Below are 16073 nucleotides of genomic sequence, written 5' to 3'. Positions count from 1 at the left end.
CCTCCCCCCCACTCCTCCCTTCTTCCTGCGCTCTTTGCAGAGGTGTCCTCCACATTAACCCCTCCTCAAAACTCCCCAACTCCTCCTCCCAGGTTCCCCTTCTTAAATATGTTATCACAGAGCAGGCACAGCCACCATTCTAACTGGCCCATGCCTTGGCCAGATGTGGGTCCGACTTGGAGCTGGGGGAGCTTCAAGAAGCTTCGCACAGGGCGCCCCCTCTCCCACTGCCAAAAACCCCTGCCACACACACAAACCTAGCATAACCCAAAAGAGTATTTATCCCCTGTTGTCTTGAAAGTTTTGCCTGCCAACAAGTCATGCCCAGTAACATATTCATGCACTTTAGCTACCCACACTTTTGCTGTAAAAGGCAGGTAGGAACCCAATTGTAATATCAAAGAGATTTAACAAGCAGGTTCTTCTACGTCTCTCTCCCTTCCCTGACCCCCCAAGGGATTAATTTTAGTTGGTTTATTTTTCAGATATAGGGATGGGTCCCTGTGTATTACAGTGACCTCAGGCCTGTAACTGTTAGAGCCATCACCTGCTGACGGGTTATGACTGCTCCAGTGTACTGTCAGCAAAATATAAGGTTTGTTGCTTTCCTGTGGGACCCCAGCTACCCGTTACACCTCATGGAGGAAGATCCAGATCTAGACAGTTGATATGGGGTTTGTGTGTGAGCTACCAGGTTAGGGTTATTAATTGGTCTTGGTGTACTCTTCCTTTCCCTGCTGAATGGGGGAGCAGAGAGTGTAATCAGTCTATCCACTGTCCTGATTTCTTTTTGTGGTCTATTTTTTCCTTTCACTTGTTTATATTTTTCCCATAAATAGACAGTGGTTTCCTGTCAATTTTGTCTTTGGAGACTCCAGACTGGAGTAAAACTGAAAATGTCTCCTTTTGGGTAACTTTTCTGTTGCAGAGGATATATCCACAGAGTGTACACAATACACCTTCCTCTGACAAGCAGGAGGATTGTCTCTTTCATGATACCTTCTGGCACGGGGCACTCAAGCAGATTCCCTTGCAGCAGCTGCCCATACTGACATATGGGCTTCCCAAGCTTTAAGTACAAGGCCTGATAGAGCAGGCGTGGCTTGCCCAAGATCACTAACTCTTCGAATGCAATGTCTTCCACAGGGCTACCAATGCACTTCATGGTTTGTTGAATTTGAAATGGTTGGGTCAGAGTTTAAAGAGGTGATGGTGAACAGAGTATTTCAAGGCAGACTTCTTTTTGATATAAAAAAAGAGGTCTTTTTCAGGCTTGTAGTCATATCACTTGAAAGCAGAAGTTCTCATAATGAGTACTTGTACATTGATGATATATGGTGATAAATCTGAGACTATATCTGACCTGAAACAAAACCACTATTGACGAGTATCATAAAAAAAGAGCATGTTGCATGAAACTTCCTCATCTTTCTTTCTGAAAAGAGTTGATCAAGCAAAAGGACATTGTATTGGTCTGCTTCTATCCTGAAAAGCTTGGTATCTGCCTTTTTCTCCCATGGGATATAGAGTGCTCACTGCTTCTTTTTAACTGCTTTGGTCTAGTGTGATCTGTTTCATCTTCAGAAGAAACTGAATTGAACAAAGTGAATAGCAACCAAATCTTCTTCTGTTTACTTGTGTCAAAGGAGAAAAAATATTTAGAGCTGCATTTAGAGACCTTTTACTATTTTTATGTGGTCTTCAAAAGGCATCTCTTGATTTGGAGGTTGGTCTTCTAACAGTAGTCTCAGTGTCATGTGATACTTGGCCTTTTATTCCTAAGGATGTCTGAGGATAATACAGCTAGTGCAATTCTATATCATTATATCGATTCCTATAATGTTGTTGCAGTCGTGCTACATAACAGTGGAAATTGTGGGCACGTGTAGTGACTTGGTAATCAATTCAGTTCTTCCTCTTGCTTTAGCAGGGTTTTGAATCTGATCAGACTGGAAGCAAAAATACATACTTAGTCTCTCTTTTTTAATAGGCATCAGAGCTAGCAACGTGTTAAGGTATTGGGAATGGTTTTTGGCCGCTTGCAAAAGTCAGATCGGCTTGTTGGATTATACTACCATTGTGATAAGCTTGTGGGTCGTCTTGGTGCATTGTAGTAATGATTCTTGACACTGTTGTTTCTTTACGGTCCTTTTTCCTGCTGGTAATGGTATTCCATAGTTAGCTAATGTAGTAAGGAGTTGTCTGTTCATTTGGCTACTTGTGACTATTTCTTTTAGTAGCTGCTGGTTCAGAAACAACTTGCAAGCATGATTTTGATCAGAAGCAATCTATTTTGGAAAACTTGCTTTGAAGTGGCAAAGCTTTCCTCAGGTGTCTGTACTTAGTCTCAGACCACTGCTTGATCATGGGAGAAGATCTTTGATCTGTGGAAATATTTGGTTCTTTGTTGTTCCCAAGGCTATACTCTGGCTTCTACTCAGGTCTGTCTTTATCCTGTTCTTGCTGCTTGGGAGTAAATAGCTTCTAGCACCTTTTTTTTCACTTTTTAGATAATAAAGTAGTAGAAAATTTCTGGCATTCCCAGTGGATTCATTATGTGAATGTTTTATTCTTACCATATTGTGTTTTGCAGCCTTGAGCTTCAGGAAGATGTTTAAAAGAGAAACTTTTATTTCTTATAATAAAAAAATCTAAATATAAATAAACATTCCTATGTAACTAATCTTTGGCTTTACTGGAAATATCTTCTTACTTTAAAAGAGGATTTCTTTGCACTGCTATCTATATAAAACTTGGTAGCTGTGCAACACTTTGAGATGAGTCTATAACTGTAGGGTAAGAGTGCACTGTAGTTGGGAGGTTTGTTGGCATAGTTTGAGCGGGTATGTCATCAAGATTGTATGAACTTTTTTAAGCTAACATAGGATTTAAATTATTATCAGGGCTTTAAAAGAAGCATGTCCCATGAGAACTGTGTCACTCAGTCTGTAAGTTCTGTTTAAAGTGTATTGTAATACAGTAGTTAAACTTTGTGTGCAGAATATGGATTTTTTTTTTTTGTTTGTTTACTACCTTTTTCTTATTTCAGGGTAGTTGCCATCACTGGCTAGTTTGTTGTTGTCATCACCTCATGTTGTTGCATTCCCCCCACATCCCCCAGTTTAATTTATTTTTGAAATGTCCTTGTTCTAGATCCAGAAACCGTGACTAGGTAGGAAATGGATCTAGCAGATGTATTGTAACTCTATCTCTTTAGGGAAGTCAGTTTTCATTACAAGTACTTCCTTTATTGTCATCTCTGATACTTGAATTGTGTAAAATTAAAATTGGAAAAAATACATTACTAGTGTAAGAACAGTGACACTGATGTCAAAGATAAAGTGAAATAAAGCTTCAGGATAGTGTAGCAATATTAAGTGCTCTCAAGTCAACACTGGTGCTTAGAAAATCTGCGCTGGGGCTTTTACAGTTGTCACGTCCCACTCACCACAGAGAGCTGAAAGTAATGTTTTTACATGAGGAATGAACCTCTAGGTAAGGTTAGAAATGTTCTGTAGCATCTAGTGTTAGAGCCTAGCAGCATGAATCAAAAGCAACTGGCCTTAGGCAAGCATAGTCCGTTGATTTTACTAGTTTTGGAAGACCTTCCTCTTAGTGCTTTGTAGCTTAACACCTTTGCTTTTCTCAGGATCCTGTATGACAATAAGGAGTAAGAGAATAAGGGGGTGTCAGGAAGGTTTTAAAATGAGTTCACATTGGAAAATAAGATTTAAAACAAAAAAAAATTGACCCAAAAAAAAGCTTCAGAAACTGCAAACTTAAGTATTTTTCTCATGAATACAGAAGCAATGTGAAAGTGTTGAAGGTGGCTTGTATAAAATATTGCACATACAGTACTTTCCTAATGTCTAACTGAAGTGTTTTCTGAAGATGACTTGTGAACAAAAGGGATTAGTGATTTAATTAATCTCAAACCCAACTCTCTTTATTTGCATAAATGAAGTTTCCTGACATCTTCAGTCAATTCACAGGTCTTTGCTGCTATAAATAATGTTCTCATTGTTTAGTTACTCTATTTGACCTCTTTTATTCAGATTCTGTTCAGACTATCCATTTAGTGGACACGTTTGTACTAAATACATTTGCAAAATAGACAATAAATTACTATATTCAAAGTACTTTTTGAAGAACTTGGATTTACTGTGAAATAAAATATGAAATTTTTTCAAGGTTTATGTTTCTTGGGATGTTGGCAGTTTCAGCTATAAGATACCATCTGTAGTTACTAAGGTTTATTTGTGATCTTGATGGACAAATATGTGTGCCAGAAAAAGGGGTAACCATGGACTAAAGCCACCATTGTCACTGACGTTCTTGATGCTCTCAGGATTTTTCTGGACACAAGTTAATGGACCCTTCTGGCTTTGGGCAGAGCTGCCTGCCACTCCTGCGCTGTTACTTCCTGTCCTCGTGGCTCCAGATTGTCACACTCCCTGTTGGCTCTTACCCAGGCTGACTTTGTCTTCTTCTGTCTCTCTGGTTGGTTGGTCTCAATTTTTCATTTCTTCAACAACTCGACTTTCAGCGTAGACTGTATTTTCCTCAAAGTTGTTCCCACTTTTTTTCCCTTGCTCAGTCAGGCAGTCTCTGATTTGAAATTTGGGCATCTCTCTCCCCCCCCTCTCTCTCCCCCCCCTCTCTCTCCCCCCCCTCTCTCTCCCCCCCCTCTCTCTCCCCCCCCTCTCTCTCCCCCCCCTCTCTCTCCCCCCCCTCTCTCTCCCCCCCCTCTCTCTCCCCCCCCTCTCTCTCCCCCCCCTCTCTCTCCCCCCCCTCTCTCTCCCCCCCCTCTCTCTCCCCCCCCTCTCTCTCCCCCCCCTCTCTCTCCCCCCCCTCTCTCTCCCCCCCCTCTCTCTCCCCCCCCCTCTCTCTCCCCCCCCTCTCTCTCCCCCCCCTCTCTCTCCCCCCCCTCTCTCTCCCCCCCCTCTCTCTCCCCCCCCCCTCTCTCGCGAAAGATAATTTTCCTGCTTTTAGTTCAAATAACTGGATCTGTAACCTGACTGTCTTGTCAAAACCTTTTATGTCTGGTGGGGGAGTAGTGCTATTTTGACAATACTACATGCAAGTATGAGAATGTTAGAGTTGAACAGTTGGTACTTATAGTCTTTGTGGTTTATTTTATTTTTTTCCACCAGTCCCATTTAGAACAATTGCTTATCAACAAATACTATTACTGAGGATAATCTCGTGTGTTTACCACATTTCTGACAACTCTTTCTCCCCCCCTACCCTTCATTTTTGGAGGCTTTTAAAAATAACTCTCGGCTTCATAGTTATGTCTTCAAAATATTCATTCAAAACAGTTGTTTACCTATAATTGGCTTTTCTAAATTGGGCTGGTTTTCTGTAGTTTTTGTTGGTTTGTGTTTCTGTTTTATTTATAATTCGTTAGTTTTGTGCCCTCTTTTGAATTTGATTTACTTCAGTCATGCAGTATTTTCATTTGATACTGAGTAACTGAATTAGGGAAGTCAATACAGAGTTACAGCTTTATTGAAATCTAGAAGGCCAGTGTAGAAAACCTGTTTATTCAGACTGACCTGAACTTTTGAACTTGTGTTATTGTTAGATGCTTTCAGGAGCAAATGTTTCCAAAGAATGGAGTATGTTTTCTAGTAGTATGTGAGATTTATTCTGTTGCTCAGTGCTAAGAAGCTGTATGTTCACCACAGGGTATTGTCTCCCTATAGTTATTGTTGTTTTCAGTAAGCACTAAAGCTTTTCTCTGGATGATGTTCAAATTGTGAAGATCTCTATCTGTGTCTTATTTCATTTTCTGTCATTCATGTCAAGATGATTTGACCTAAATACAACCACAGTAATTTGCTTAGGGAAGGTTTTTGAGTTACAGTGTATATGTATTAATTGAATATATAATCTCTTTTCAATTATAATAGCATATATTCAGTTATTATTTACAAATTGACACTTAGACCGTGGCCTTGAAATTGATCTTTGAGGTAAGGTCTTTGTCAAGTGTCATAATACCTGTTTATTAGTTTTATTTGACTTGGGACTGTTGGTTTTTTGTGTTTTGATGAATGGATAGTAGTTGTCAAGAACAGAAATTATACTCACGGACCTTATTCTGCATTTCAAATTGAAGTTTCACTTGGGGCTAGACTGTCATAGTCACATCTAAAAGTGACTTGTTCTGTTTCACAGCTGCATTACTACCTCAGTGAAATCAAAGTCTGAACAGTCGTGTCAATCATTTACTGTGAGTATGGCCTGTTTCTTTTAAAATATTGATGGAGTACGATGAAAGTTGACCTTGGTTGGCTCTCAGACCCCCACCCAGCTGCTCTCTCACTCTCCTTCCTCAACAGGACAGGGACATGGAACAGCTCATGGGTCAGGATGAAGACTGGGAGATCACTAATCATCATCATGGGCAAACAGACTCGACTTGAGGAAGATTAATTTAATTTATTGCCAATTAAAATAGAGTAGGATGGGCTCTCCATGGGCTCCAGCTTCCTTCAGGCCTCTCCACCTGATCAGGCATGGGGTCCTCTACAGACTGCAAGGTGGATATCTGCTCTGATGTGGGACTCTCCAGGGGCTGAAGGGGGAATCTCTGCTCCAGTGCCTGGAGCACCCCCTCCTCTTATTCACTGGCCTTGGTGTCTGCAGAGCTGTTCCTCACACTTTTTCCTCACCCCTCTCTCTCACACTGTGCTGTGCAGTGTTTTCGCCTTTCTTAAATACTGTTTCCCAGAATCGTCACCGTCTTGGCTGCAGGGCTCAGCTATGCCTTCTGGTGGGTCCTTTGTAAGTCTGTGTCTGGCATGGGGCAGCCTTTGTCTCTCCTCACAGAGGCTGCCCCTGCAACCATCCCACTGCCAGCAGCTGCACGTGTAAACCCAATAAGACTATCAATGAAAATTCAAAACTTGATATTAAAAATAGTAATCCATTTTGGGGAGACTTGTGTGTGTTGATTTATATATGCCTATAGAACGAGTTACACAGAACTAGTAAAATGGTTCAGTGTTTCCTGATTGTGTTTGCACATACATCTCTTGCAGTTCAAAATACCTTGTGAAGGGTAAAGTAACTATTAGTTTTCTTTACAGAATCAGAGAATAGTCAAGGTTAGCACAGACCTCTGGAGATCATCTTGTCCAATGACCCTACTCAAGCAGGACCACCTAGAGCAGGTTACCCAGGACTCTGTCCAGATGGCTTTTGAAAATTTCCCAAGGATGGTGGCTCCACAGACTCACTGGGTGACTTGTGCCAGGGCCTGGTCACCCTCACAGGTGATTCCTTCAGTCCTTGAGCACCTCTCCCAGTTGCCATAATGGATCAAAGATTATCAAGAGTAGCTTTGCAGTGACATCAGCCAGCTCTCTTGGTACTTATGGGTACATCCCATCAGGGCCCATAGGTTTATGTATGTCCAGTTGACTTAAGTATTCCCTGACATGATCAAGGGTATGCCTTCCTTGCTTTAGACATTCCTCCTGATGTCCTTGCCTGGGATGTGATAATGTTTGTACGATGTTTGCTCTCATTTTCTAGCATAAAAAGAGGCTTAGAGATTGGTTCAAATATGGTTCATTATTTGCCTCTACATTAAGATAAAGCATTTTATGCAGTAATTCAGTGGGTTTTATTTATTTCAATGGTGGTGGTTGCTGCTGTTAACAGTATCAGCTCCTGCTCTGGGTTAGCTTTTGTGTAGTGTGTGACAGAGTACAGCTGCAGTGAGCTGTCTGCCTTGGAGCAGTCTTTTCTGTGTGTCAGTCTAAGGTTGATCTACAACTGAAGAATATGTTTTTAATGAAAATGTGATATTTAGGCCAAAGCATATTTACCTGGCAGGTGAATGGACAGTTACTTCAACCCCTGCTTCTCTTGTCAGCTGCATTTTTACACAGATAAAAACGGAGTTGCTCCTTGCCTCCTCTTCAGTTTCAAATAAGAGCTTTGTTTGTGCGTACTCCCAGAATGTCCTCTGAGCCCAATTAGAACAAATATTATTACAGTCAGGATTTTTGTCTTTAACATAGCTTCCTGAAAAGGGATTGTAACACAGACTTTGTAAAGGAGCAAAATAGTTGTCATCTAAAGCAATTCTAATACTTTGCATATCTGAATCTAAGGCCATTTCCCTTGCTATGCATGAGCTGTCAGGTGGGGTTTTTTTTTCCTTGCTGTTAATCTTTGAGGTGTCTGTAGCAGATCTTAAATATACAGAGTTGCAGCTTTCAATGAACTATACCCTAGTTACTTCCTTCTTTCAAGGTAGGATTAGGGAAAATTAGATTGTTTCAGTTTAATCACACAATGTCAGATAGGATTAGGCCTAGCATATCCAATTTTGTGACTCTCATTAACTCATTTGCAAGCCACAACTTTCTTTTAGAAGTGAAGCCTGTCAGGTATCCACATTTAGAAGAATAACTTACTGATTGGTACTATAATGAAACTTCAACAGTTATGTAAAATGCAAAGCAATCATCCTGCACTGTGGACATGAAAAATGGTACACCTAGTAGAAGCATACTGTGATGATACTTTGACATTAATTTTTCATTTGTATCAGATTCTAAGTCAGTTTGTCTTCTGTAAGTTCTTGTGAGCTGTGTAAAACTGTCCTTTCTTTCTCTGATTTTGCTAAAATTTTAATGCATATCTATCTCTCTAGTATTTCTTGAGGTCCATGTTGTAGACCAGGTACAGCAGCTGCATAGGAGGTACACTGTGGTTTTGGGCCTCCCTTAAGTGCTGTGTTGACGTGGCAGCGTCAGCTCTCAAACATAAATGCTGAAACTTTCTGGGGGTGAGATATTTGGGTGTTGTTGTGGTGCATGCTGCTTCAAAGAATGCCTCAAGTTTCCTAGTCCTTTTCATCATTGGCAGCTAATTAGAGCATGTTCTGTCTCTGCTCAGGCAGTAGGGGAGGAGTTGTATAGTGCTACCTTATGGTACTGCTGTTCTCTAAAACAAAACCAAAATATGATTTACTCAATTAGATCTGCTAGCTCATGTTGTATTTTTAGTTAGGTCATTGTTTTACTTTCCAAGCAGCCTGTCATTCCTGATAATCTTTAGGAGCACGAATATCATATCCATTGTTTATAGTTTTGTTAGAGCTGTGTGCGTTTTGGTGAAACTCAAACTGATTGTTACAGGGAGTATTTTGGTTTTATTTAAATTGGTGTTAAGGACAAGAGTTACATATGTTACCAGTAGATACGGGTTTGTATTATAACTGCGTGTGGGTTTTGTTGTTGTGTTTAAAGAAGAGCTAATACATTTGAGGGATCTTTTAATAAATTTACATGCAGATAAGCAAAAAGGTGGCTTTGTTTGAAGATGTGTTAAAGTCCCGCTTCTCTTAGCATGGTCTGTCTTTCCAATTTACTTTAAAGAATATATTTTCACTGATTCTGTTTATTTTTTCATTTCTGCACACTGCAAAAGCAAGTTCCACTTAAACAACAAATCCTCATCAAAAGCAATTTTCTACATGTTTTGTACTCTGGCAAGGAATTACACATTTGCATTCTTTATGCCTACATAGGTATATTATGCATAGGACAAAGAAATCAGTAATAAAACATTTTGCAGTGGCAGTGGGTTTTGTTTTCTTTTTATATCTTTGCTTTTCTTGTTTTATTTGAAACTTCCTTGGAGAAAACAAGCTAGAAAGCTCTAGATACTGCTCTTGTGATTGTTTTGCGAAGATCATTGCTGTAACTCTCATTTCCCTGTCCATGGTACAGATCCTTTATTTTAATTGACTAAATCGAGCATGTCTGTCTTCTTGTAATAAATTTGGCCACTTTGAGTCATCTTTAAATAAAAATAAACATTCCGCCAATAATATGTATTTTCTCACCTGTAGGGCTAAGATGGAAAAACAACTGGCGGTGTAAGATGCTCATTTCACTGCAAAGTCTGTCTCAGCTGAGCTAATTTAGGCAGTGTAGCTTGCCTTGCTCAGCTTGCTTACTAGATGTTCTCCAAGGCATTTTCTTGTAATAATTAAATATTAAAGGTTCCTTGATCAATATTTACTTTTTATATTTCTGTGTAAAAGCTAGACAGGAGCTACTGAAAGACACAGAAATAACACACTGCCATCTGTAAAATATCCAGTGTGGAGATTTGCCAGTTGTAAAGCGCTGTGAAACTGTGAATCACTTCAACATGAAAACAAAGTCAGGTATTCTAATCCTTTTTATATGCCCCTCTCAGACTTTTTGTGATTACAGGAGAGAGATTGTAGCCACAGTGTTAAATTTTGCCATTTTTTTGTTCAGTTGGAGTTGCTTATCTGGAAAAGTAACCCACTTAGTTTGGGACAGTGGCTCTCTTATTTGTCTAGTAGTGGTAGAGTTTGAGGCTGGGAACATCTATGACAAATAATTTACACTTGTGCCATAAGCAGGCTGAGGTCTTTTCATAAGTCATTTTGCTGTAATAAAAGCTAGAGACATCTTAAAGTGTGGTGATTGTGGAAAAGTCCTTCTAGAGATGTAATTTCTGACTCAATAAAACAAAGTATTTACATGTCACTGAGACCTTTCTGAGATTTGGAAGCAGTGTAAACTCAGTATGTTCCTTGAAGTGGAAGTGTTGTTAAAATTACTGCAGGGCAATGGAGAGGAATGAGAAATTTAAAAGAATTGGTATTTGGTTCTCTCAAGCATTTAGCTGACCTTTGGTGGACTTTAGTCAGCTCTCATGCCAGCAAAGCAGTAAAGAAATGGTGGCAAACAGTGACTGAGGGATAACCCTATTTTAGGGCAAAGAAGGAAATTTTGCTGTAAGTATTGAATGAAAAGCTCTGTTGTCATTCTGTTGGCAGAGCTGCTGAAGGTATCTGATAATTGAACATACTATATAAAGCTAAGGGGGTGAAAGGAAGTTAATATATATTTCTCTTTCAGCGTCTTTGTGAGGAGCAGTTGGACAGAGCAAGACTAACATTTTTAGGTGAGGGAAAGTTGGGATTTACTTTGGATTTCTTGTCTGAAATGCAGAAATGTAAAATGAAATGAAGAGAGCAGTCTTGGCAAGTGCCTCATTTTTTGCTCTGAGTGATGTGAACTGCTCCACCCTTACAAATATACAAGTAGGTACTATTATGTGCACTGATGTTCCTTTTAAAGAAATGTATCAGAGTTATGGGAAGTTTTGTTTTCTACAAAAAACCTGCTTGTATGTTTCAAGAATCCATGTTTATAGGCATTAATTGCACATGAGTGTTACGGTACAGTGTTATATGTAGACTTTAATCTTCAGAGCTATACTTGAACTGTAGGAAAGATGTACAGGGCATCTTCTTACATTTTTTCAAATGTGAACGTATCAATGCAAGTGCCTACGTACATGCTGTTTGTAAATACATTACACCATAACGGTTTTAGAAGTGATAGTATAGCCCTGTCTCTTTCCAGTTTGGATTTTTGAAGTTAATCCCTGTGTATTATGTAAAGCAAATTTGCCCAGGCAGGAGCTGTTCTGTTCAGAACTCTAATTAAAGGGATGCATAGATTTAGAAAAATAGGATTGTGTTTCAGATGCTTACGGGGAAAAGACTTGTGTTAGCTGGAGATGGACAGAATCACCTGTTGAGAACAGAGTTGTGCTGCTACTTTCCCCCTCCTCCCTTCCTTAAAGAGTGTTCTTGAAGAGATTGGTGGTGGTGGTCATTCCAGAAGTGTGTGCACATGTTGGTTCCCTCCCCCAGCATTACAACATTGGAAAATGTGTTTGTCATGAAGTTATGTGCAGGACAAAACAACATCTGAAAAAAAACAAAGTTGTGTTACCATTCTGCTATTAATGCTGCTTCTGTGAAAGCCTTCTAGGACTACCCATAATATATAATACACAGTGGGATTGGTGCCAGATAAGAGCAAGATTTGCATAGGTTTTGTAGTAGAGCCACATGAAGTAATTAAAATACTCTTCTTGGCCTTTAACAGCTGTATATTATTTATGTGTGTATGCTCCATGATATGACCAAGTTCAGGAATTGATGCTGTAGAGTAAGGAGTTGTTGCTTGAGACTACTTTCCCTCTTTTTTTACCACTGGTGTTTGTGGTGATAAGAATTGTAGCTTTGTTTTGTCAACGTATCACTGTAGAAAATTAGAGAAACCCTTGCGCTGGAGATGTACATATATTAAACACGATGATCTGCTAATTCAAAATGTTTTCTAATTGAACTTGTTATTCATAGTCATTTACATTCCATCATACTACTAGTATATTTTTTCTGTGTCATACCAATTTATCATTTCCTGCTTTGACAAATGATAATCTGATTATTTTCAGCAATATTCTAACATAGTAAATGTTCATCACTTTATAAGCTGGTACCTCTTAGAGCTTGTCCTGTACCTACCTGTTTTAACAGTTACTGACTGAAATGGCTTATGCCCAGATTTCAATATGGATGGGGCATAAAAGTTGCTGAAAATGTTCCGGGAAACAGTGGTAAATTTTGTGTTGTGTATTCGTGATCTCTTGCAGAAATTGTGGGTGGGGGAAGAGATCTGCGGAAGAGACGGGAGTAAGTATCTTAGAATGTCTCTTAATAAGAACAGGACTTCAGATTATGCTGTTGTTATTGCTTGAGCTACTCTTATTCTTTCTACTGCTGTAGAAGTGAGATTCTTAGAATATTATGGAGTCTTAGTCTAACAGCCTTCGAAGCTTATGCATACAAGGAAACCATTATATGTGTCTGCAAAAATGAAGTCAAGATTGTTCTACATACCAATCTTAAGTTTTTTAGTACTTGACTTTTTCACCTTAAGAAAGAATTTTTGTGCTAGGCTTGCATCATTATTTGCAATCACATTCTAACCTAAGCTGATATGCTAACCTCGTGCCTGTCTACAGTTACATAAAAATAGCATGACTCCTTGTTTGGATTTTTCTTTGGTTGGTTGGGTTTTTTTTTCCTCTTGGAACCCACACTTTATTCAGCTCAAATGAAGACTCCTAAGAAGCACGTGAAACTGTCATTTGGCATTTTTATCTTCTTTTTTCCTTTTCTTTTTTATTGATACTTGTATCTGACCTGAATCGGTTGGGTTTCTGTGGGGATTCCAAAAGGGATGTTGTATATAGAAACCCTCTTGTCTGACAGTATCAACTTTCATACCAAATTAAGTTACTGTTCAAGGAATGAAAAAGGTAGCCTTTATTTTTACTTAGTTTTTGAAGCAGTCAAGTGAGTTAGCTTGAGATGGAAAAGGAAGTTGTAGAATTTTTCTGGAGAAATACTTTCACATGAAATTGTAGTTGGAAAAAACCTGAGACAGTCACCAACCTACTAAATCAAGACCTCTGAGGTGATGGATTTATTGGATTTATTTATTATTACATCCTCTGAGGAGATAGATGTAATTAACTAGACGTGCCAGATACTGTCTGTTCCTCCTCTTTCCAAAACGGAAAGGACATTGTGGGAAAGGTGTTTTGGATACATGCAACTTTAAAAGCAGTATGTGCCATCTAGCAATTTAAGATTGCATACATTCTAATTTTCATCCTTTGTAACTACCTTTTCAACAAGAGGTTAGTGCTTCAATTCTAGAACAAGCTTTTACATTTGGCTTCAGGCTGATCTGTTTAGATGAGGGAGTTGTATTTTTTTTTTTAATTATTCACTTGAGAATGAATTTGAGACAGTAAATACCTTTGCATCTTTCACACTGTGGCTGTAGAAGTTTCACTGTTCATATTGCTTTAGCCCTTTTGGCTTTTGGGCTTCCTAACAAGAGCTACCTAGCTTGTTATGTCAATCGCTAAAGGTGGAGTTGGAAGGAATAGGATAGGTACAGTTTTCTGCTTTTGTTGAGCTACTATTTGGAGCTGCTATTTGTCTCTGTATGTATGCATCCACATAGATGAGTGCTGTTAGTGTCCTTTAGGACCTAATACCTGTCTCAGCAGAGAATCAACAAGAAAACGCTAGTTATGGCTTTCCACATTGCTGCAGTTAGAGGGAACTTATTTGATTTGTGTATATAACTTTATGATAAAAAATTTCTCTCAACTGTTGTCTACTTATGTTGTCTAACTTTTCTCTAAAGTGTGAATAGCATTATATGCATAAAGCAACAGAGGCTGTGATGGAGAGCAGTACAGTCCTTTGTACCTTAGACTGATGGCTTTGAAATCAGGTGTGTGTGCAGGAAGTTTGCTATGAAAAGCAGTCTATGTATGTGAAGTATGTGAAGCATTTTGCACTTGTATTTGAAAATGGGGCCACAAAGTGTGCTTTTTAAGAAAAAGAACCCAACCAAGTTGCAAAATTTAGTCTGCAAGAGTTGTCATGTTCAATGACCAACTACCTGTGGAAGTGGTTGTCTCAGTAGCGTTCTTAAATCTACCATCTCATGATCAGAGTTTTCAGCCTAACTGTAAAGTGCAGCTTTGTTGTAAGGGTTTGATTGATGTTAGAATTGAAACAATGACATTCATTAAACAAGCAGGTTACAACAGCTCTTCTAGATACTCCAAAGCAGGGAAATCCTCACTCACTGTATGTGGAGAATCTCTGTGTGTTGGTTGGAAGCCAACATCAGCCTCCTGCATAGGAGGCAACGTTGATTTCCTTAGAAAGGAACAGGTATTTTTGCATTGGCAGGTTGCTGTCTAAACAGAACTGTCCGTATTTTAAGCAATCCCTTGTGCTCCATATTGAGTGACAGTGTTCACAAGGTGGTCAGGTTGCTGGCCATACAGTTCAGCATGCTATTTTATGTTCTTTTCACACAGATACAGAGTATGAACTGACTGTCTCATATGATGTTGAAGAACTTGTGTAATGCATCATCCTATGAACTGGTTTTTTTTCTTTGAAATGGCTTTTCTGATTAAGTTTTTAGACTTCTAAGTATCATAGAAGTTAATGAAAGCACTGTAGCATTACTCTTGCAAAATTTGACGTATTGGTATATTGACAACCACCTTTGGTTTTTGGTTGGTTTGGATGTTTTGTTTGTTTGTGGTTTGTTTTTTTTGTTTTGTTTTGTTTTTTTAAATCTCTAACAGTTATGGGGAGGGCAAGGTCAGGATTAGATTGGAATAGAAACTGTCAAAGATTACCCGATAATCCTATCTTTAAGGGAAAAAATAAAATTTCTTTCAAGATTCTAGCTTGCTGGTTTGAGCCAAACTCAATAGATAAAATGATTGATTCTGTCTTCTCTGGGGAAATAGTACACTTCTGAAAGAAGAACTGTTAACTGATCATACTGCTCTGACAGAGCATTAGCTGGGGAAATGACCACTAAGGGGGAACATGAGTGCCTAGAGAATTCAAAACTGGAGTATCTGCATCATTGTTCTTTAACACAAATATAATACAAAATAAAGTAGTGAAACTGATTTCACAATAAATCTATCATAGTAAAGCCAGACCTGTAGACAGCAATTTCCTTCCCACATGCCCTTGAAAATTAAAAACCCAAACTTTGTGGAACTAAAACCTAAAGCCAATGTGACTGGGAGGTTTCTTTTGCCCTTTTTACCTTTCATCCCCTACACTTCCATTTTGATTTTGTGTAATTCTGATTGGATCATTAGTCATGTAGTTATTCTTTAGTTTGGAAAAAAAAAACAAATAAAACCCAGATGAGCTATTTGTATGCAAAGTGGAGAGAATACTGCAGCTTTCTGGAAAGCTTAGCCGAAACTTATTCAGCTATCTGTTGGCCATATCATGTCACCACTGGTACTATTTACTTGAGCTTTGTCCTTCCTAAGTGATATATTGTCAGATAGTCATTGAAGTTGAGACAGACATGATACTAGGATAAATGCCTCATTTTAGAGCATGTTTATATTGTACATCATTTTATATTGTACCTGAGCCTTAGTATTAGGACTTTAGGTTCTGTTGTGATCAGTCTTTGACTCTCTGGTATAGAAAAACACTATACTTAAAACCATGCTGTGACTTGAAGAAGAGAACATCTCAATGTGGTGGTATCAACGCATGCAAATAGAGAAAACAAAATACAAATGCTTATAAAATTGCTACCTAACAGTATCTTCTTGAACTGTGACTCCTG

The 16073-nt window shown here is 38.9% G+C and overlaps 1 protein-coding gene across 6 annotated transcripts in view; it reads left to right on the top strand.

Annotated features, from left to right (window-relative positions):
- Positions 1–16073, top strand: part of PAM (peptidylglycine alpha-amidating monooxygenase) — a 147444-nt gene that overhangs the window by 14883 nt on the left and 116488 nt on the right. Inside the window, exon 1 of one of the 6 annotated variants that reach the window (XM_074855925.1) lies at positions 6199–6238. The exons of the other annotated variants lie outside the window; for them this stretch is intronic. The gene's annotated coding sequence lies outside the window, so the exon portion shown is untranslated. Of the gene's footprint in view, positions 1–6198; positions 6239–16073 lie in introns of those variants that run through there. 6 annotated transcript variants of the gene reach the window in all.

This window comes from Strix uralensis, chromosome Z (assembly GCF_047716275.1).
Source record: "Strix uralensis isolate ZFMK-TIS-50842 chromosome Z, bStrUra1, whole genome shotgun sequence".
NCBI classification, from domain to species: Eukaryota; Metazoa; Chordata; class Aves; order Strigiformes; family Strigidae; genus Strix; species Strix uralensis.
Note: the sequence above shows the minus strand (reverse complement) of the source record. Positions and strands in the feature narration are given on the sequence as shown.